At 45.6% G+C, this 23,416-nt stretch overlaps 1 protein-coding gene across 5 annotated transcripts in view; it reads left to right on the top strand.

Moving 5' to 3' along the window:
* The window catches only part of LDLRAD4 (low density lipoprotein receptor class A domain containing 4), a 567,361-nt gene that overhangs the window by 65,878 nt on the left and 478,067 nt on the right, over nucleotides 1-23,416 (top strand). For all 5 annotated transcript variants that reach the window (XM_066352252.1, XM_066352253.1, XM_066352254.1 and 2 more), the window contains exon 2: nucleotides 15,723-15,811. The gene's annotated coding sequence lies outside the window, so the exon portion shown is untranslated. The remainder of the gene's footprint in view (nucleotides 1-15,722; nucleotides 15,812-23,416) is intronic.

Below are 23,416 nucleotides of genomic sequence, written 5' to 3'. Positions count from 1 at the left end.
TTGAACATTTTTTTATATGCCTGTTGTCCATCTGTTTGTTCTCTTTGGATAAGTATTTATTCAGTTCCTTTGCCCATTTTTTAATTGGATTGTTTACTTTCTTGGTGTTGAGTTTTGGAAGTTCTTTATAAATTTTGGTTATTAACCCCTAATCAGACATGTTGGTAAATATGTTCTCCCATTGTGTGGGTTGTCTTTTAATTTTGTTAATGGTGTCTTTTTCTGTGCAAAAGCTTTCCAGTTTAATATAGTCCCATTTGTATATTTTGTCCTTTATTTCACTAGCGTGTAGAGATACATCAGCAAAAATATTACTACAAGAGATACCGGAAAGTTTATTCACTGCCTATGTTTTCTTCCAAGATGTTTATGGTTTTGTGACTTATATTTAAGCCTTTTATTCATTTTGAGTTTATTCTTGTGAATAGAGTAAGTTGGTGGTTTAGTTTCATTTTCTTGCACATACCGGTCCAATTTTCCCAACACCATTTGTTGAAGAGACTGTCTCTACTTCATTGTACACTCTTGCTTCCTTTGTCAAATACCATAAAGGTGTGGGTTTATTTATGGTTTCTCTGTTCTGTTTCATTGATCTATATGCCTGTTCTTATGCCAGTTCCAAGCTGTTTTGATTATAATGACCTTGTATTATAACTTGATATCAGGAACTGAGATACCTCTCACTTTATTTTTTCTATTTAAGATTGCTGAGTCTATTCAGGTTTGTTTTTGGTTCCATATAAGTTTTTGGAATATTTATTCTATATCTTTGAAATATGCCATTGGTATTTTAATATTAATTACACTGAATTTATAGATAGCTTAGGGTAGTATAGACATTTAAGTAATGTTTATTCTTCCTATCCATGAACACGATATATATTTCCACTTATTTCTATCTTCCTTGATTTCTTTTTTCAATGTCTTATAATTTTCTGAGTACAAGTCTTTTACCTCCTTGGTTAAATTTATTCCTAGGTCCTTTATTATTATTTTTCTGCAGTAGTGAAGGGGATTATTTCCTTAATTTCTCTTTCTGACAGTTTATTGTTGGTGTATAAAAATGCCACTGATTTGTGAATATTAATTTTATATCCTGCAACCGTTGACAAATTCATTGATCAGGTCCAGTAGTTATTTGACTGAGACTTTAGGGCTTTCTATATACAGTATCATATCATCTGCAAATAATGATAGGTTTATTTCTTCTTTTCCAGTTTGGATGTCTTTTATTTCTTCTTCTTGTCTGATTGCTGTGGCTAGGATTCCAGAACTATGTTGAATAAGAGTAGTGAAAGGGGGCACCCATCTTGATCCTGATCTTAAGAGGATTGGATTGCTTGTAATTTTTACCCATTGAGTATAATGTTGGCTGTTGGTTTGTTCTATATGGCCTATTATGTTGAGGTTTGTTCCCTGTATTCTCACTTTACCCAGAGTTTTAATCATAAATGGGTACAGGATTTTATCAAATTATTTTTTTGCATCTGTAGATATATATAATCATGTGACTTTTATCCTTTCTTTAGTTTATATGATGAATCACATTTATTGATTTGTGAATATTGTACCAGCCTTGCCTCCCTGGAATAAATCCCACTTGATCATAATGTACGATTCTTTTAATGTATTACTGGATCCGGTTTGCTAATATTTTGTTGTGAATTTTAGCATCTATGTTCAACAGGGATGATTGGCCTATAGTTTTTTTTTTGTGTGTGTGTGTGTGTTTTTTAAGTGTCTTTACCTGGTTTTGGAATGAGGATAATGCTTGCCTCATAAAATGAGTTTGGAAGTCTTCCTTCCTCTTGAATTTTTTGGAATAGCTTGAGAAGGATAGGTGTTAGTTCTTCTTTGAATGTTTGGTAAAATTCACTTGTGAAGCCATCTAGTTCAGGACTTTTGTTTGCTGGGAGTTTTTTGATAACTTTTAATTACATTGGTTTGCTTAGGTTTTCTGATTTTTCCAGATTCAGATTTGGAAGATTGTATGTTTTTAGGAATTTATCCAGTTTACCTAGGTTGTCTAATTTTTTGGCATATAGATCTTCATAGTATTTTCTTACAATCCTTTGTATTTCTGCAGTGTCAGTTGTTACTGCTGTACTTTTCATTTGTAATTTTACTTATTTGGGTCCTCTTTCTTTTTTTCTCTATGAGTCTGGTTAAAGGTTCATCAATCTTGTTTACCTTTTCAAAGAACCAGCTCTTCGTTTCATTGATTTTCTTTTTTCTTTTTTCAGCCCCTATGTCATTTATTTTTATTTCATTTCTTCTTTCTCTGAGCTTTCTTTGTTTTTCTTTTTCTACTTCTTTTAGGTGCTGGCTTAGTTAGTTTATTTGAGCTTTCTGTTGCTTCTTAAGGCATGCCTGTAAGGCTTTGACTTCCCTCTCGGGACTGCTTTTGCTGTGTCCCATAGATTTTGAGTTGTTGTATGTTCATTTTTGTTTCAAGGAATTTTTTTTTTTTTCTGAAGCTGGAAACAGGGAGAGACAGTCAGACAGACTCCCGCATGCGCCTGACCGGGATCCACCCCGCACGCCCACCATGGGGCGACGCTCTTCCCACCAGGGGGTGATGCTCTGCCCATCCTGGGCATCGCCATGTTGTGACCAGAGCCACACTAGCGCCTGAGGCAGAGGCCACAGAGCCATCCCCAGCACCCGGGCCATCTTTGCTCCAATGGAGCCTTGGCTGCGGGAGGGGAAGAGAGAGACAGAGAGGAAGGCGCGGTGGAGGGGTGGAGAAGCAAATGGGCGCTTCTTCAAGGAAATTTTTGATTTATTCCTTGATCTCATTGTTAATTCATTCGTTATTAATAACATGCTGTTTAGTCTCCAAGTGTTTGAATGTTTTCTATTTTTCTATTGTAGTTGATTTCTAGTTTCATGCCACTGTGGTTTGAGAAGATGCTTGTTATGATTTTAGTCTTCTTAAATTTATTTAAACTTATTTTGTGTCTTAACATGTGGTTTATTCTAGAAAATGTGCCATGAGCACTTGAAAAGAATGTATATTTTGCAGCTTTGGGGTGAAATGTTCTGAAGGTATCAATTAAATCCAGTTGATCTAGTGTGCCATTTAAGGATGCTATTTCTTTGTTAATTTTCTGTGTAGGAGGATCCATCCATTGTTGTCAGTGGGGTACTAAAATCCCCTATTATTATAGTATTGTTGTTGATCTTACCCTTTATGTTCATCAAAATCTGCTATATATATTTAAGTGCTCTTATATTGGGTGCATAAATATTTACAATGGTAATATCATCTTGTTGGATTGATCCCTTTATCATTATGTAATGACCTCCTTTGTCCCTTACTATAGCCTTTGTTTTAAAGACTATTTTGTCAGATTTAAGTATTGCTGCTCTAGCTTTTTTTTTTTTTTTTTCATTTCCATTTGCATGAAATAGTTTTTTCTATTTCTTTACTTTCCGTCTATGTATCTTTTGTTCTTAGGTGGGTCTCTTGTAGACAGCACTTATATGGTTCTTTTTGTCTTATTCATGCTGCTTTGGTCTTATGCATTACAGCAGCTCTGTAAAAGCCCCAAGCTCTATAAGATTTGCCTCCACCTTTCAGTGCTCCACCTCCTCTTCTAGCTCCACAGAGTTTTCTGTAGAAGGACTATAGTGTGGGCCCAGAATGGCTTCACCCAACCAACCCCTCTACAGGTTGCAATCTTAGTGGGTTAGGGCAGCAGAGGTTGAGGATACAATGTTCTTTGCACCTTGGATTTCAGGGCTCTCTTCATCATGAGCTCAATACTGGCAAAAGTGGCCCCTACTCCAGAGCCTAATCCCTCAGCCACTGCTAGATACTCAAATTTTATTTCTCCCCAGCAAGGTGACCAGTACATTCAGGTTAAGTGAGGCTGACATTTCCCTCTGCAGAAGTTCTTCAAACTGAGGAGTCCCAGTCTCAGGAAGGAAGACTGAGGGAGTCCTCTCCTGGGGCTGACTGTGTCCCCTCCCCCAGAAAGTGGCTTAACCCCTCTGCCAGACCCAACAATAGGCTTGCGGAGACCCACAGTTTATTTTTTTATTTTTTATTTTTTTTCTGAAGCTGGAAACGGGGAGAGACAGTCAGACAGACTCCCGCATGCACCTGACCAGGATCCACCCGGCACGCCCACCAGGGGCGACGCTCTGCCCACCAGGGGGGGATGCTCTGCCCCTCCGGGGCGTCGCTCTGCCGTGACCAGAGCCACTCTAGCGCCTGGGGCAGAAGCTAAGGAGCCATTCCCAGCGCCCGGGCCATCTTTGCTCCAATGGAGCCTTGGCTGCGGGAGGGGAAGAGAGAGACAGGGAGGAGGGAGGGGGGGGTGGAGAAGCAAATGGGCGCTTCTCCTATGTGCCCTGGCCGGGAATCGAACCCGGGCCCCCCCGCACGCCAGGCCGACACTCTACCGCTGAGCCAACCAGCCAGGGCCAACCCACAGTTTAAATATTTATGCTTCATGCCTCTCTCCCTCTCCCCCTGTAGAACCTAGCCCAGTGGCGTAGAATATCCAGCACCCGGGCCGGCTGACTTTGACGTTCCACCCTGTTCAATGCACATGAGCCGCTGTGCTTGTGCTGATCACAGAGAGCGGAACTCGCCTCAGCTGGGGCAGGTTTGAGGCATTCTTCTTTAGGATATCCAACTAGCAAGGGTTGTTAGGTTCTGAACCGATGCTCTTTGCAGCTGGCCATTGGCTGTGCCAGCCCTGGGCCTCCCTGAAGGGAGCCCGGTGCAGACCAGTGGGAGACACTCTCCATGACTGGCCCTCAGCAACCTTCTTGGAGCTACAAGCCATCCGGAGTTTGTGGCTGTGTCTGTGGGGCCCAGGAACACATGCAAATACCAAGCTACACACCTAGGCTGACTTTTACCCACTCTGGGCCTGGGGGAAGGTCCGCTTAAAAGGCCAAAGGTCCCTGAGTCCAACTTCCTGCAGCCTCTGTCTGCTGGATGCTTGTTGGGCTCAGCCAGTTGAAAAACCTGTGGTAGAATCTAGAGCCTGCGGCAATTGAGGGATTTGGAAAGGGGGCGGGTGTGGCTCCGCTCCTTGACTCCAGGTGTCAGTCTGTCCAGACTTTTATCACAGACCTCAGTAGGGTGAGGCCCCAGGAGTCCATAAGTGTAGCCCCTGAGTCCCAGAGGTGTGGTCTGCCCACAGACTAGACAGTTTCTACTGAGTCTCCCGTGGGGCGGAAGCACCAGTCATAGACTTGAGAGCATGTGAGAGAAAGCTCCGGCCTCAAGGCCAGAAAACGGAGTCACTGATGTGCCTCTTGCTTCCTGGCTTCTCAGAAAAACTTCTCTGTGTGTGGAGCAGGAGAGAATCCTGAGCTCTTGGCAGTGGCTTTTCCCAGGCTGATGTCACTGAGAGGGAACTGCTGTGCCCAAGATGATGATGTCCGTGGTATTGGAGAATGACTCAGCACAGGTGTTCCTGCGGCTGTCCCCCATGGCGTATTTCCCTGGGCCACCAACTTCACACTCTCCTCACATAGCTCTAGTCCCCTCAGCTCTCCCCCACAAGAGCCCCGGGTAAGTGGCTGTGAACGAGATTTTCTATGCTGGCTCTTTAAGATGGAGCTGCATCTCCGAGAGCTCTGTCTCTTTCTTGCAGACAGAAACCTTGGTTCTCTTCACCGCCAAATGCTGTGTGGGCACCTCTTCCAGGCTCTGGGGCTCTAGGCTGGGGTGCTGGGCCTGGGGCTTAGGACTTCCCCACTCAGGGCAAACCCCCCCGCAGTGAGAGTCCCTCCGGCCCCTCAGCTGCTCGCTCCTGGTTGGGGGGCAGCCCTTTCCTGGTGTTCACCTTTCCTGCCAGTCTCGTTGTGGCTTCTTCTGTGATCCTTGGTGGTAGACCCCTTCGTTTAGTGCAGAGTGGGGTTTTCAAGATGATTGTTCTTAAGTTGTGATCTAACTTGGTTCTGGGAGGTGGCAGTTGGAACGCCTGCCTGCTCCATTGCCGTCTTGGAAATTCTAAATACTGGGTATTATGATTTTTAAACCATTGTAGTTATCCAATGAAAAATAGTCAAAACTAAAATGATTTTGAACTTAATTTGATTTTTTACTGCTAATTTAGACAACTTGGGAATCTTCTGTCTCTTTGGCGTTATCGTGGTAAATGTTCGGTATCTGTGTGTGAGGGAAGAATCGGGAGGCATCCTTTGAGCTCACAGGGCGCTCACTTCCAGGTTCCCACCTGAGGCTTGGAGAAGACTCTCAATAACTCAGGTACCGTTCAAGGTTGAAGGTCCAGTTTTTGCCTCCTCACAACCTCCTTCCGCTTCGTGTGTCTTCAGCATCTAGAGGTGGCCTTGGCATCTGGTAGATCCTTGTTGGATAAACGTGTGCCCATTCCATAGCTCCTCCTTTCTCTTGAGTAGAAGCCAAGCCCTGACAATTGCCGACAAGCCCGTGAGATTCCTGCGGCCTGTCTTCCCTCGTCTCCTGATACTTTGGTCCTCGTTCGCTTAGTCTGGCCACCCTGCTTCCTTGTTCCTGGACCTCTCAGTGGAACGCTCTCCTTTGGCGGTGTGTCTACCCCTGTGCCTCCTCCTTCCAGCCTCTGCCTCCACCGGGAGCCTTCTCCAGCACCGCTTCCCTTGACCTGCTCTGTTTTTCCCCCTGTTCTGCTGTATTCTTCCATGTCTACACAGCACCTTCCACTTCTGAGCAAACTGCTTCATCTACCCGTCGAGTAGGTTTATCAGCGTGTTTGCTGATGCACCCGCTGTGATCGTTTCTGGCACTCAGTGGGCACTCGTAACATCCTACCAGTGGATTGCATGGTTGGACAAGTCTGAGTGTGAACTGTGACTTACTTCAGGTTCTTCTTTCCACCGTGCAGGACACGGTGACTTTTCTAGTCTCTTCCTGGCAGTTAGCGTTTGCTCCACCGCAGTACTAGGGATTCAGCTCACAGAAACAGCTCTATTAGAGTTCCTTATAGAAATGGACAGTTGGGCCTATATTTAATGTTAAATATTAATAGAAGTCAATAAAATATTGGGGACAGTTTCTTCTTTGGTTTATAAAAACCAATCTCGATATTTATTATAACAGCACAGACTTATCGATGTTTTTCCTATTCCCCATACTCAATTTTAGGTTTCCAGAGAAATCACAACTTAGGTCCTGTTTATTTTCTGATGGTCTGTGGTAGAAAACTTGGGACATAATGGGTCTTCAGGAACATTGCTGCCTCACGGACCTGAGACTGAGTCTGCTGTGGCTCCGGAGAGGTCCCGTCTTGGGGGTCAGGACTGTCGTCTGCCAGTGAGGTTCCATAGCACTCACGCTCACATCTGCCTGTGGAGGGTTCATGGAGAAGATCAAAAGGGTCTGGAAGAAACCGGCTTATTGGTAAATGACTTGCTGCTGTTTCCAAATGGAATAATGAAATCTGTACTTGAAAATAATATCATGACAAAAATTTTCAAAGGAATTCCCAAGAACAAAGCATTTTCAGTTTTTGATACCTTGGCTATTCTTTGTTTCTTATTATAACCATTTGTTTTTTTATTGCTGTGTGGCTCTGCTTGTAGGTGTGGAGTAGGGTTCAGATCCTAACTTTGTCTCTTAAGAGCTGTGTCACCCTGGACAAGGGACCAAGGTTCTCTAGACTCTGCTTTTCTTACCTGTCAGCTGAGAAGACTGATGACACCCACATAAGGTTGCTGTGATGACTAAATGAGAGAACATACATCCAGTGTGAGGCTGGGCACTGAGCAAATATTAAATGAAAATTAGCTTTATTGTTACTGTTATTACTATTACTACCTAGAAATGAATGCCCAAGATGCCTTAGCATGTTTATTTATTTGATTTCTTCTCATTATAATTAAGTGTTCAAACAGGAAGTCAAAAAGAGCAGGGGGTGCTGGAGCTCAGAATCCTAGATGTGTGAGGCTATTTCTTAGAGCAAGCCTGCCTTACTCTTTGATGGGCGTGTTGAGGCCCCGTGGCCCAGTGCTGGGTGGTAGGTATGCAGGTGATTAGGATGTTTGTAATGGCAGTGGCAAATGTTCTGTCTTACAAGGTGGGCACTGTGATAAGTGGAGGCCAGGGGCAGAGCAAGTTTCATGGTGAGGGAGATGAGAGAGAGAGAGTCCCGGAGCTCTGCTCCCTGGAAGTTGATACACCTGTGTGATTAGGTCAAGACAGTTCACCTCTTGTAAGATGTGAAAGGTGGGCATGTGGTTCGAGTGTTCCCCTGGAGGCTGCTATTCTGGGAAATGCCAGATGTGGACGTGCATATATAGTTGTATAAAAGACCCCGAAACTATGAGGCCTGCGCCCGAGCGTTGGTATTCTCGTGGGGGAGACCTGGAAATGTACAGAAGACCCCAGGAACACTGAGGAGACCGAATGAGCAGATGCATGGAGGCTGTGGAAACCCAGGGGGACTTTTGGGAGTAGGTACTTCGGGAATGGGTCACATGTATCAGCGGTCAGTTTTCTCTGATCAGAAGCAATGGTGGTCTTTATATCGTGTGACTACAGGTATATTAGTATTTACAGTAAAATACTGAGGCCCCTATTGTTTCTCTTACTCTCTGTGATGACCTGCAGATAGATAATCTTATCTTCATTTGTTAGTGGCCGAGTTCAGCATCAGTGATTTGCTTGGGGTCATGCGGGAAGTAAGTGGTGGATTTGGATTTGAACCCCGGGCAGGCTGTGTCTGTGGCTCTGTCTCTCACAATGGCCCAGGTGACATGCTCATGGACTTCTGCCACAGTGACTGAGTATTTGTTTCTGGTTGGCTCCTCGCAGCTATGGTAGCTCGTCCATTTGGACGTGTGCTTTGTGCTTTCAAGAGCATAATTTGACCCTGAGAACCCCTTCCAGGATGCTTGGGAAATGAGTCAGCACTGCTTGCTTGAGGAGCGAAACAAGGATCTTGATCTCTTCCAGTAATTGTCAAGTTTTTCATCCCTTTCAAGTACTTTGTGACCTTTAGTGGAGGTGTCAATCTTGTCTTTTTCCCCTTGAGTTTGGAAATAACTAGGAAACTTTTTACTGTTAAACTTGAATACCCCTTAAAAGAGATCATCCCCTTTTTGTTATTTTCTCAAGGTGCTCTTTCTAGCTTTGTCAAAAAAAACTGCCCGCCCTTTATGCTATGAAACATTTGCTTCTTCCTCCTGCGATCCTGAGGCATCTATCCTCAGGTTTCCACTGCCCCTCAGCGTGTGCTGTGTGTGTGTGTGTGTGTGTGTGTGTGCGTGCGCGCGCGCGCTTCTGCGTGCTGTGTCGTGTTCTCCAGGAGGCTGTGTGTGTGTGTGTGTGTGCGCGCGCGTTTCTGCGTGCTGTGTCATGTTCTCCAGGAGGCCCGGCCGCCATGCTGGCCGGGAGCTGCTCCCTAGCACCGCCTTCTCTGAGTGGCCCTGTCCTGCTTTCCTCATAGATGGCTCTGGCCTTTATTAAGCTTGGGACAGTGGTCCCCAACCTTTCTTGGGCCATAGACCGGTTTAATGTCAGAAAATATTTTCACGGACCAGCCTTTAGGGTGGGACAGATAAATGTATTACATGACCGAGACAAGCATCAAGAGTGAGTCTTAGACGGATAACAGAGGGAATCTGGTCATTTTTTAAAAATAAAACATCGTTCAGACTTAAATATAAATAAAACGGAAATAATGTAAGTTATTTATTCTTTCTCTGCGGACCGGTACCAAATGGCCCACGGACCGGTACCGGTCCGCGGCCTGGGGGTTGGGGACCACTGGCTTAGGAGACGGAACCTCCATACTGTGCGGCCTGAAGAACTCAAACCAAACCAGCAAGGAAGACGGGAAAGCTGTCTGGTGTTTAGCTTTAGACAGATGACGGTCTGTTTTGCTTTGACTGAAACTGTTCCTTGGTGGCAGGGGGAGGCCAGGCAGGAAGGGCCTGGAACGGGGACTTTTCTCTGAAAGTCTCTGGCCGCCCGGCTGTCTTGTCAGTTCAGACCTGGGAGGCCGTGTCTGTCTTGTGTTGGACTAGAGGAGGTGTGTGTGGGAGTCCATCTGGACTGCCTTTGTCCTTTAGGTGTGCCTCCCAAGGGACTTTTGGGGACCAAGTCTTTGAAGAAGCTAATCACTTCAGTTGGACCCCAGGAAAGGCCTCTTGGCTGGTTCTTTGTGCTACAGAAGAGATTGTTTGTGGGCGTGGCTGTTGCCATGTCTTATTTCTTCCCAGGAAACAATGCGTCTGCTTTGAAGAGGTCTTTCATTTCTATTTTGGGAACAGAAAACTCTGCTAGAAGTGAGTGAGACAGCCGATAGACAGCCTCTGGCTCCGGGATCCCTCCCCATCCTCAAGTCTGGCTGCCTGTCTGTTGGGAGGAAATCCGTCTCCTCGATTTTGAAGGGCGCCCATGAAATGGTTTCTGATGCTTTGTTACGAAACAACTTGTCAAGCCCTTGGCTGTTTCCTGATGGCTGGACCTTCTGTGTGGCCACTCCAGGGCTGGTGGCTTGCCTGTCAGCCTGGGCTCTGCAGTGCTGGTGGCATGGCTTCCTGTGGGACCCTCAGCAGTCCAGCAAGTGAGAAAGCAGATCCTTGTGATGAGGACTTGGGCCACGAAGACACACCTGGGGCTGGTATTTCTTGGCATTAGCTTACTCTGAAATAATTCAGCTTCATGAGCGAAAGAATCACAACAAACCTTTTAGCATTTATGGGTTAGATGAATGCAAACATGCATTTTGGGTCTTGAAAATGTACCTGACATGAAGTCCCTGCACGTTACTGTGCCTGGCTCCATTCTTAAGGCACGCCTCAACATTTCTGAGAAATGTCGTAAAGCAAAAACGGTTCTGGAAGGAGACCTCTTTTTCTTCCCTTTATTTCTTTTTTGTAACACCGAAGTACATTACCTACTTCTTCGTGTGTTTCCCTGTCCCAGTTTTTGATTTCCTTGAAGCGGCTCTCTCCTCTTGTCTCCAGGGGTCACTGCGTGCTAAATGGCACCACTTCACTGGACCGGGTCGCCTGCCGGTGCCAGTTTTGTTTCAGAGAAAGGAAGGAAACCTAGGCCCCCGTTCCTCTCTCAGCCTTTGTCGGGGACACACGCCCTCTTTTGCCTGAAGGAGAAAGTGAGGACGTTGTGAAGATTAAGAAGAAGTGTGCCTCACTTCCCTCCTGGTGGTTCAGTCTTCCGCCATCCAGGTATCCCGTCCTCGGCGCGAGGGAGGTCCTTGCCGCGTGTGACTCCTCGGGTTCCTGCGCTCTGCCTGTGCTTGCTCTGCCTTCGCCAGTTCACGGGTCCCAAACTGCAGCCACCGAACTGAACTGACGATGCTGTGTGAGCTGCTGGCAGCGTGTCATTGAGGAGCTAGTTTGTGGGTAGTGAGACCCTGGGCCCCACAGGACCATACTTTGTCACTTCGGAAAGCCATGTGTAGGTTCTGCAAACGCTCTGAGCAGCGGGGTGTGCTGTGCCTGAGAGGAACCCTGCCTGCACCTTCTGTGGTTGCCTGTGCTAATTAATTAACTCTCTTCAGCGCCTTTCTCTCAAGTGACCCGTTCTTCTGAAGGCTTAACTTCCTTTGCGGGGACACAACATTAATACTCAGTCCTCCTCTTCTGAGGCACTGGAGTTTGTGCTGAGCTGTTTCGTAAGACATGGAAAGAACACGCACTGACTAGAACTAAGGGTGAACAACTGGGTAGAGTCTATCATCTGGGTCTGTTCCGTCCTCTGCATGGGGAGGGTCTCAGGGACCCCCCAGTGCCCTGCTGTGGGCCATTGGCTATTTTCACACGTAGAGATGGGCCCAAGAGAGTCAAAGTTATGCTGACAGAAAAGGGGTGAGTTTATGGAAATTCTCTGCCTTGTATGTCATAGAGCTGGTGTTTTTAGTTTTTCTTGGCTCGAGTGTGAGAACTGCTGCTTCAGAGATGGAGCACCAGGGATGAGGGACCCTGGAGATAAGGCTCTGGTTTACCGAGTGATTTATGAGGGAGCGGGAGTATTTAATAGGGTGCTGAATATAAGTTTCTGTAATGAATGATGATGCTTTTATTTTGTATTCTCTTGTGAAATATATATTTTTTTAATTTTAATTTTTGATTTTATTTTATTTATTCATTTTTAGAGAGGAGAGAGAGAGGGAGAGAGAGAGAGAGACAAAGAGAGAGAGGAGAGAGAGATGGGGGGAGGAGCTGGAAGCATCAACTCCCATATGTGCCTTGACCAGGCAAGCACAGGGTTTCGTATTTTGTATTCTCTTACGTAACTTAACTGGTTTGAGTATTTTAAAATAGCCCCTTTAGTAAACCAGGTCTTTCAAAATCTAAAATGAATACAACCTTAGTCACAACCTCTTCTTGTAATGAAAAGCAGTAATTTATCTCTTAGGGAGAGCAGAAACAATATATTTGTACATTCAACTTTTATTTTAAACAGAGATTAAGTAAAATCTTGCTCTAAAGAGTTAAAAATGAACAGTTTAAAAATAAATAAAATCTTAAAGAACTTTTGAAATAGGTTTGTCAGGGAGTTAGATTAGCATTTTGTTTTAGAATTAGAATTCGGTTATTTGACCTATACAGGCTTTTATGTTTTGATTGGGAATGAATTACTGATATAAATGGAAAATTAAGGACGAGTCACAAAATCTTTGAGAAATTTCTTAGGAAATTATTTTTGTTTTTACCTCTCAGCTGTTAGATAGATAGCTAAATGCTAGAGAAGTGGCAAGGATTTCTGGCAAAAAGAAAACTACTGAGCAACATGCCTTTTTTATGCTAAGTATTTTATTTAAACAAATTTATTGAATTTATTGGAGTGACACCTGTTAATAAAATGATACAGGTTTCAGGTGCACAATTCTACAACCCATCATCTGAACACTGCATTGTGCGTTCATCCCCCTCCCCCAGTCAGGTCTTCCTCCATCCCCGTGAGAACATTTCCGAGCACACACTCAGGTTCACAGGTAAAATGGAATAACCAGTACTGAAAACTGGGAATTTGCCATTTAGGCGTCGGCATGAGGCTTTGTCTCCCACCTATTTTGAAATTAATTTTGAGGTTCTAACCAGGCGTTCCCAAACTACAGGCCGCAGGCAGCCCCCTGAGGCCATTTATCCGCCCCCCCCCCCCCCCTGCACTTCTAGAAGGAGCACCTCTTTCATTGGTGGTCAGTGAGAGGAGCACTGTATGTGGTGGCCCTCCAATGGTCTGAGGGACAGTGAACTGGCCCCCTGTGTAAAAAGTTTGGGGACCCCTGTTAAGCTCTGCTCTGAAGGCTTGTGTGAGTCCCATTCCCTTGGCCTGGCTACAGTAACTAGAGATTGACAAATCATAATTCTTTTAATTAGGATTATTTTTTTAAAATGTGAAGGGCCTCCTATGTGCCACAGACTCTGCAGTATCTTGGGGATGCCAGGGGGGTGATGATGTGGTTCTCGCCCATAAGTTGCTCGTGGTCAAGTAGGATAAGTGAATCTTCACTTATGGGTGGATGAGGCAGGTAGAAAGGGCTATTCTGATGTATAATTGTGTGTGCATTTAATACATGTATAGTTTGTGTATCCCCATGGTTAATTAATTACTAAATTAAATTTGTTTCCTATTGCTGCACAACAAATTACTGTACACTTCATACCTTGAACTGACTCCCACCTGTTATCTTACAGCTTCCCTGGGTTGGGAACCTGAGCGCCATTGAGCTGGCTCTCAGCTCAGCTCTCAGAAGGCTGCAGTCAAGGTGCTGGCCCAGCCCTGTTCCCTTTGAAGGTGTGAATGGGGAAGATTCCACTTCTAAGCTTAGTCAAGTTTGTTAGCAGAACTTTTTCTTGTCGTTGTGAGACTATGTCCCTGTTTCCAGCTGGGGGCTTGCTCTCAGCCCTTAGAGGCCCCTGCAGGTCCTTGCTAGGTGTCCCCCTCAGCAGCTCTGTCACCACGAGGCAGCTCTCTTCTTTAAAGCCAGAAAGTGAGTCTTTCACTCCCTATTCTACTGAGGTGGAGTTTTACCTGGTGTAACTTGATCAAGGAAGTGGCATCGTCTTCCTTTGCCATGTTCTGTTGGTTAGAAGCCAGTCTCAGATTCTGCCTGCACTCAGGGGAGGGGTTCATCCAGAGGTGTGACCGGTTGGGGGTCACCTCGGAATTCCGCCTACCACAATGCATTTCTGGCGATTCCTCTGACCTCTGTTCCCAAGCAATGTGAGCATTCAAATCCTGGGAAGACTGATGAGAGCACTCCCATCAAGGAAGAAAATGTATCCTCTGGAAAACCAGAAGTGGATTGTTTCTTCCTCTAGTTCAGGGGTCCCCAAACTTTTTACACAGGGGGCCAGTTCACTGTCCCTCAGACCATTGGAGGGCCGGACTATAAAAAAAACTATGAACAAATCCCTATGCACACTGCACATATCTTATTTTAAAGTAACAAAACAAAACGGGAACAAATACAATATTTAAAATAAAGAACAAGTAAATTTAAATCAACAAACTGACCAGTATTTCAATGGGAACTATGCTCCTCTCACTGACCACCAATGAAAGAGGTGCCCCTTCTGGAAGTGCGGCGGGGGCCGGATAAATGGCCTCAGGGGGCCGTAGTTTGGGGACCCCTGCTCTAGTAGGTAGAAAACTGGAGGGGTGAGTCGTGACAGGAAGGAGTTACATAAAAACAAGTAGGTGTTTGGCTCATGTATTTGGGGCGGACCTCTATAGGAATCTCACAGTCTCCTCTGGCTAGACACAGTCATTTTGTTTATCTGGATGTCTTAGCATTGGCTGATCACTCAGGAGTGACATATGGCAGAAGCCCACTTTGAGGGACAAGTCTCCTGGAGAGTACACTGCAGCACACAAGCTAGACAGATGGTGGCTTATTCAACCTTGGACAGGAGTATAATCCTACACATTGGCAGGCTGGGTGCTGAGCGGTGTTTGTGGTATCTGAGGCAGAGCTGACTGAGTTTACCTGAAACTGCTTTGTAAGGCGGTCACCTCGTGTGACCCGGGATGGCTTGATGCACACACAGTGTACTCATCAAGTTGGGATGAGTATGCTGGTGACAGATTGTGCGACCTGGAAGTGGACAGAGTCTGGAGGACTAAAGAGAGGATGTTCTACCAGCTGGGTGGAGGGCAGGTGTGAAGACAGCCTCGGGGACAGAATCACGGGTGTTATCACCCTCGCTAGGGTTGCACTAAGCGGGGTTGGTGCTGCTCCCACAGAACTGAACGAGTACTTCATGGGAAGAAAAAGGTGCAGCTGGGCCTGCCCCCTTTGTGGTTAAGGGGGGGTGCATGTGTGGTCGCAAGCTACTTTGTATTGTTAAGAAAGATGATGGTCTTTTCACAAGCATAATTAGCATGTGTATGATTTTAAAAAACGATGAATCCAATAAGGATATTGTCCATTATTTGTCTGTGTCCCTTCACTGACGAAAAGGCCTGTGTGTTTGGAGGAACGAGTGTGGACCCTTTGACTGAAAGAGAAGGACTTGGTGCCCCGTGTCCATAGAGAGCCGGCAGGGAGATCTTGTGCCCTGTTCAGTCGCATTCCTTACCCCAGAGTTTTTACTTATTCCCTCTTCCTTTTCTTTATTATTTGATGCTTATTTTTATATGCTTATTTTATCCATTTTTGTATATATTTGTGACTTTAATTGCGATAGTCGTCAAATATTTTTTGGCACTTAAGGAAGGGGATGGTGTGTTAAGTGAACGCAGGAAATAGCTCACTGAAATTTTTTATTTTTCCTTTTAGCAGTTCAAGCTCTACATTTGTAACATCAAACTGCTCTCTCTTGTAAGACCATTTCAAGAACGGGCGTCGGCATTCATACAGCGTAACAGGTGAGTAGAATTTAGACTCTTCTTTTTGGTAATGTTTGTGAAGCAGAGCTTGTCACAGCACTAACCATTCTGAGATGGTGTTCTTCTCAAGAAAGTTATACCGACTTCTAGGTGTGAAAACTACTAATTTAGTTTTTTTCTAATAGGAGGAAAGTTGCATGATATCAGATTATATATGACTTTTTTGTTTAATGTGCTAGTATATTCACAACGGGCTGTGAGTATATATAAAATAAATATTTCTGGATTTACTAAAATACCTGAAGAAGAATAACTTTGCTCTTCAACTTGTGTAAGTTGAACTGCTCATCTTGAGCATTTAATATTTAATGCCCAGATACTTCAGAACATTTAAGATCTGTGAGAAAGAGATTCTTTATTTCTTGTTCTAAATTCTTTGTTTTGCTTGGTTTCTTACTTTATAAGCTGAGGGTAATAATGTGGTTGCCACGAGAAGTAAGTGAGCCACCATCCTTAAAACAGCAGTCGGCATATAGCGCACACTGCGTAAATGTTAGTTCCTTTCTCTCTCAGCCACGGTGACATCAAGTGAGCAGGTTTTTCTTTGTATCGGTAGTGCCACAGTGAAGGGGGCTGACCTCCTGATTTACTGCATTTGGGTTTCTGTTGTGTGCCTGTGTGTTTCTTTTTGGAGGGTGGGGTGTGAGCGGCCCGGGCCTTGGGGTTTCTGTAAGGATATAGAAGCGTAGGTGACACTTCGGTGTTTTGGTCATCTCCGGACATCCTCAGACTCCAAGCCTGAATCGGAGCCAGCCCCAGCGGGGTAGTCAGCGAGGGTGCCAGGGGCACCCTGCTCCCCTCAGCCTGCCCGCCACCAGCTCGTCACCTGAGCCGGCCTCTTCATGCCTCTGTGCCTCTGTTGTGTCAGTGATTTTAGCGATTCCTGTCCTGCTCAAGTGCCAGGCTGCGGAGAGCTTCGGCTGAAGAAACAGATGAGTCTTCAGGAAAGGAAGAACATTTATAAAATATAAAGTGCAGCTTTTTCCTAAAATTTTAATGTGCCAAGTATAACTCATTATTTAGGCCGAATTTTTTACTAGAATGTGAGCTCTGTAAGGTCAAGAGTTGGCCTCCCCCACCCGCTCACTTTTCTCTTTCTCTTTACGGCCTAAAACACTTCCTGGTACACAGGAATTCAAAAACACTTTTGTCAAATGGAATGAATTGATGAATATCCCTTCTGGAGGCTCATTTAGCCTTTTTGTCTGTGGTTGTTGGAAACAGATGAGGAGATTCGGGAGGGATTTAATGTGCTTCCTCATTGAGTCTCATAGAAACGTGAATGCATTGATAAATGGACTTTCCACCATTTGGAACCTTCCTAAAATTGGAGGTGCTAAGAAGTACACAGTGTGTGACAAACCACACTTTGAACCAGTGTGGGTATAGTTCCTCTGTATTGCTGAGTGTGTGTAATTCCTGCATGGATTTCACTACCAGATAGCTGACAACTCAGAGCCCATTCAATGGGCTCTCTCAGGGTGGACAGTCAGCTTTTATGGGGAGCGTTCAGGCTGTGTGTCTCATAGATGTTTAATGCCTGAGGAAATACTTCTCATTCGTGATTCTTTATTACTCAACAGGGCAGCATGATGTTTGAGAATCCCTTGTCTTCCCTGACTTGCTGAGTGTGGCTGCGTTGGGCTATTTTTCTTCTATAATTTGGCACACCCACCACCAGCTCCAAGTGGCGGTGGCAACTCATCCTTAACAGGGCCAGATATATGGTTTAGTTTCTCTTTCATCATCTCAGATGCAGTCCTCTTTGACTTTTCCCACCAAAAAGGTCATTCTCGAGCTCATGCTGGGATTCTGAGGTGTCACAAGAACTTTTGCGTGTCTAAGATAGGTTCTTAGAGTGGACCATCTCGGGCTTGAGATTTGCTTTGTTACTTGTAAAGCCCTGGCCCTTAAAGCTCACAGCTGGACCATGAGATGTTCCTAAGTGCTGATAAGACGGACAGGCGGCAGGTCCACGGTGCTGTGTTTGCTTGTCTGGGAAGGCCCGACGAGGTCTGGAGTTTTGCATTAACTACAGAATGCGCCTGTCTTAGTGTAACTGGATTTTTAAGAGTTGCTTTTAAAATGGGCTGGGTCCCCACATTTAGGTTGTTACTACATGTATTTTAAAACTTTAACCTCCTTGATAAGTCCAGTGACATGTGTGCCTTTTGCCGTGTCGCGTCACATGTGTAAGGTGCAGTCAGAAACGTGCCTTCGGCTCAGGTTCTGTCCTTGCCACTGTCATCGTGCGCCATGTTACCCGTGGCAAGTCTCACCCTCTGTGAGTCTCAACTCTTCTCATCTTTACATGGGATAATATTTATCTTGTGAAATTTTGTGAAGATGCTTAATTCAGCATTTAATGCACAGTAGGAGCTCAGTACATGTCAGTGATGATTTTGCATCCAAATGCTGGCTCTTCCCTCGGGACTGCGTGCTGACATGGTTAGAGGAAGAGAGCGCCTAGAGGCACAGATCTCTCTGTCCTCTTTCGGGACTGAGGAGGGTTGCTGAGGAGCTTGCTTGCTAGAGCCAGGCATGGTGGTGTGCTGGTGCTGGGGACTCAGCTGGATGTAAGTGAAGAAATCATTCTTCAAACTTGTGCTCCATTTTCTGTCCTCTTCAGGGGAGAACGAGATCTCAGACTTAGATCTGGTTGGCTCTCAGCACAGATAAGAAAGGTTTAGGTGGGGAAAATCCCACTTCTCTGTTGGTTTTCTTCAGTCTTTAAGGGATCTGAACTGGATGGTGAGGACCAGGGAGTCATTTGAAAAGCTTCTAGCATTAGACATGTGGCCCCAGTGGGGAGATGCTCCAGCAATGAACAAATAACTTTAGATGTAAGTAATGCATCCCTGACCTGAACTTCCTGTAGTTGTGCTAAATTTAAACTTTTAAGGTAAATCAAAGAGGATCAGTAGTGCTGGGGGAAGGGTAACCTTGTGTTAGGCCCCTGATGTCTACTCTGGTAAATAGAGTAATGCTGATTTTCTCTGGAGGTGTCCTTGGTGTCGTGTACAGTGAAATAGATTAAACCATGAACATGAAGTCAAACAAAAACATTGAGAGCTATGGTGTAAATAAATGACCGTGTTGTGCTGGGGGTTCCCTGACATGAAGGAGGATTTACACTCTGTCTCACCGTTAGGTTGAGGTCATTCAAAGGCTGTACTAAGACTTCCTGTCTGTGGGAGAAGTGGGGCAGTTGGAGGTCGGTGCTCCTCTAGCTTTGCAGGTTTTCATCAGGGAGGTAGAGCCAAAGTTCCCAGTGGGTGGGCTTCTGGGACAGAGCATAGTTTTAGGTTCCTCCTTGGCTTCTGAGAACCAACCAGCAGGGTTTTCCAGGTCTTATCCAGGCCCTTCCTCCAGCCCACCCCATGTCTGTGCAGCGTCAGGGGACTCAGGTCGGAGCTCCTGCTCGCCGCTTTCCCTCATTCTTCAGCTTCAAGGTTAAGAGTGCACTGTAAATGATTGAAACTCAGCAAGGGCACCAGGAATCCTGTGAGCCAAGTTTGAATTAGGGGAAAACAGCAATGCAAAAGAGAAGGCCAGCAGACAGGAATACCGCTTTTATTTTTATTTATTTATTTATTTACTTTATCCAAAATTTGTTATGAGTTGATTTTAGAGAGAGAAGAAGGGAGAGCGAGATCTGTTTCTGTATGTGCCCTGCCCAGGACTCAGACCGGCTGGCAACCTCTGCTTCCAGACAGTGCTCTACAAACCGAGCCAGCCAGCCAGGGCAGGAATACCACTTCCAGAGGCTGGGAAGAGAAGCTCGTTACCGCTGTCATTTCTGTCTGTGGCCTTGGAACTTGGGATTTTTCCTCTGCTATTTGTTGGATCTGTTCTTCTATTATTAGATTATACCTATTATTTTCTTATTAAGTAGACATTCAGATTTGTATCAGAAAAACACCTTTACTTTTCTCTTTAAAACCAAACATGCTAGCAGCTTCACCAGTGGGTGCCTAGCATGGTAGTGTCAGACTGCTAAAAAGCTAACAAATTTTCCACCTAAAAATTTTGTGGGGGAGGCTTGGGAGAGGGGCGTGGGGAAGAGTATAAAAATAAAACTTCCAGAGATTGTGGGTTGCTTGGTGGCGTGTGTATTTTTCCATGGTGCGGGAGCTTAGAAATAGCATCGCTTTTTATGGGCTTCTCAGCAGCAGCTCAGAAATTTGGCTTTGTGGGCGGAGCCCCTCTGTGTGGGCGAGGCAGCTTCTGCAGCCTGTGGGGGGCAGTGCCTGGCGGCCTGCCCTGGCACTGTCTCTGTCTGTCTTCCTGCCTCCCCGCTCCCCGCTTGGTGTCACCCGGATGAACAGCACTCAAGTGTAAAATGTGCTTTCCAAGGTCAGATTTTTGTGGTGACTTGCCTGTGGCAAACTGATGCCAGCTGTAGCAGACGGAGTCTCAGCGGTCCCCACGAAGTCACATTTGGTACATGTGTGAGGGCAGTCATGGGGAGTGGGAGGTGCCCTTCAGGGCTGCTGTGTGTCAGACTGGCAGCGCCTCTTGAGTCTATCTGAGATGCCCTCCTCTTAGAGTCTTGATATCAGTGTGGTGGATGGGCCACCCCTTCAGCAGGAGTCCTTCTGGATTCTTAAAATTTGTTATAGTTACATAATTCTTACAAATAGAGGTAGGTTGCCAAGTGTTTCTCAAATTCAGTGCAGAAAAGGAAATGGAAGGAGGCCACTGGGACAGAGGTTTTTAACCCCGTGAGGACCCAGGAGATTTGTGAATTCCTTGAAATTGTGCCTGTTTCTACAGAGAAAGCCAGGGATTTAATGGGATTCTCAGTAAGGCTTTGACCTCCAACAAAGTTGAGTGTTTGCAGTAGAGCGTGAGATGTGAAGTACATTCACCTTGGAAAGTCGTTTTGGAAACGTAATGAATTGGGCAGAGGGAGACATGGGCAGGATTGAGGAGGACAGGCAGACAGCAGAGACGGAGCCAGGAATAAACGGTGCAATCTGACAACACGAAGGGGGCTCCTGAAGGTTTCTACTGGGGTTTTTCTTTGTAGGCTTTCCTCTGGAACTTCATATAATACTCGCTTCTGAGTTGGGGGAGATTCCTACTGAATTGAAGGTTGCTTGGTGATGCTTGGTTAACTTTGCAAGCTCACGACAGGGGAGAGGAGTCCACTGCACACGGGATATCCGAGTCTGTGGGGCTCCAGCCTGCAATTTAATAAACAGTTTTCCACTTCTTTCCCTGGGGATCCCCTTTGCCATGGTTCTCCGTATTTTTCTGCACCTGGGCATTATGATAGTGAAGCCAGGGACGTGCTTGTCCAGTGGAGGAAAAGCCGGGCAGCGAGTGCTTTCTTCGAACTTTCCCAGCGCCCTGTCGCCGTCGGCCTGCGCAGCAGCGCCGCAACTTCCTGCCTTCCCTTGGATGCGCCAGTCCCAGTTAGGAGATGGGATTGCGGAGTCAGTGTACAGATAATCTACAAACACAGAGCATGATAACGCTGAGTGGTCATGTAGGAAAGAGTGCCCGGGACAGGTCAAGAGTGGGGCGCAGACCGCCTGGGCTGTGGGTTCCGCTGAGGAACAGAAGTTTCCCCATTGAGTCCATAGATGTAGCTGGTGCTGCTGGGCTTGTCAGTTATGACGGCCATTTCTCTGGCTCCCAGGGCAGAGTGGAAGGCAGTGCTCTGGCGACGGGCCATCAGGGCATGGAGGACTCATTCTAAAACACTCTGCAACCTTAGCCTCCATTTACTTTTTTTAAATTGAATTTATCGGGCTGACATTGGTTAATAGAATTATATAGGCTTCAGGTGTTCAGTCCTGTAAGACATCATCTGCATATTGTAGTGTGGGTTTCCCACCCCGAGTCAGAGCTACCTCCGTCACTGTCTCTTCTCCCTTGACCCTCTTTACTGCCCACCCCTTTCCCTCTGGACTGGAAATCGCCGTGCTGGGGTCTGTGCACATGTACTTTCTACGAGTAGCAAAGCTGCTACCTATTATGCAGGTTCTGTTCTGACTGAATATTTTACCTGCTCTTCTATTTCAAGAGCGATGATGCGTTTGGCTTTCTTCATCTCTAAACTTGGGTTGAGCTGCACTGACCGGTCCAGTGACTGGGCAGGGAGTTCCGCTTCCTGTGGTGTCAGTCTGGCATGCCCCACATCCAGTACCTCATTCTCCACGTCTCTGTACCCCCATTCATTTCATAAAATAAGAAAGTGCACTGAGATTTTTGAATCATTTTAAGTTCAAGTTGTTTCAGAGGTCTGTGTGGGTTTGGGAAGTGTTGTTTATAAGGGTTCTTTTGAGTCCTCGTCAAAGAACTTGCTACCACTTCATGTTGCGATACTTCAGCTAGTTACTTAGGTCTTTACTTTTCATTGGTTCTCAAGCATTCTGTTTCTCCTTTTTTAAAAAAACAATCGTGGTAAACTATACCTAATATGAAGAGTTCAGAAACCTTGTGCACTACTGGTGGAAGGTACAGCTGCTATATGGAAGACAGTATGTATGAACCATTTTGAAGTGTACAGTTCAGTGGCATTAACTGACTGTGTTCACATTGTTGTACAACTCTCACCGTCATCTACCCCCAGAACTATTTTTATTTTGAAAACTCAAACCCTCTACCCATTGAACACTAACTCTGCGTCCCCCCACCCCAACCCCTGGCGACCACTATTCTCCTTTCTGTCTCTAGCTGCCTCAGATAAGGGGCGTCATACAGTATTCATCTTTTCGTGGCTGGCTTATTTCACTTGAGCATAATGTCCTCAAGGTTTATCCATGCTGTAGCATGTGGCAGAATTTCCTTCCTTTTAAGAATGAATATTTTATTGTATGGCTAGACCACATTTTGTTTATCTACTTGCCTATCAATGGGCACTTGGCTTGCTTCCACCATTTGGCTATTGTGAGCGATGTTGCTATGAACATGGGTGTCCGGGTGTCTCTCAGAGTCCCTGCTTTCAGTTCTTTTGGTTATCTTCCTTTTTTAAAAAAATATTTTTTATTTATTCATTTTAGAGAGGAGAGAGAGAGAAGAGGGGAGGAGCAGGAAGCATCAACTCCCATATGTGTCTTGACCTGGCAAGCCCAGGGTTTCGAACCGGTGACCTCAGTGTTTCCAGGTCAACGCTTTATCCACTGTGCCACCACAGGTCAAGCTCTTCCTTTTTAAAAAAAAAAAAAAAAATTAAGCTCCCCAAACTTATTCTTCTAAAGCATACTCTCAACTAGACACCATTAGGAATTCAAAAGAAAGGTATACTCAAGTGTGGAGGTGATCTACTTGAAATGACAAGATTTACAAGTGGGAACTAATTAAAGGGAAGTGACAGAGCAGAACTGAGAGCCGTGCTTTCCTGTAGAGGGAATGAATATCATTAGGGGCTAGCAAGCTCCCTGGGCACCTTTCAGAGGGAGGCGTGGTTCCAGACCAGATGCCAGCTAGGCCCAAGTCCCCGGCCTCCGGGAGCCCACTTGGCCGCAGGCTGCTCTTGTGTCGTCAGGGCTGCTGGTAGGGGAGACGGACAGGAAACGGGAAGAAATAGAAAAATGGGAATGTTTCTGGTCAGACTTGTTTTTCTCGAAAATT

This window comes from Saccopteryx leptura, chromosome 11, assembly GCF_036850995.1.
Source record: "Saccopteryx leptura isolate mSacLep1 chromosome 11, mSacLep1_pri_phased_curated, whole genome shotgun sequence".
Classification (NCBI taxonomy): domain Eukaryota; kingdom Metazoa; phylum Chordata; class Mammalia; order Chiroptera; family Emballonuridae; genus Saccopteryx; species Saccopteryx leptura.
The sequence above is the reverse complement of the archived record's forward strand: the minus strand, read 5'-3'. Positions and strand labels throughout refer to the sequence as shown.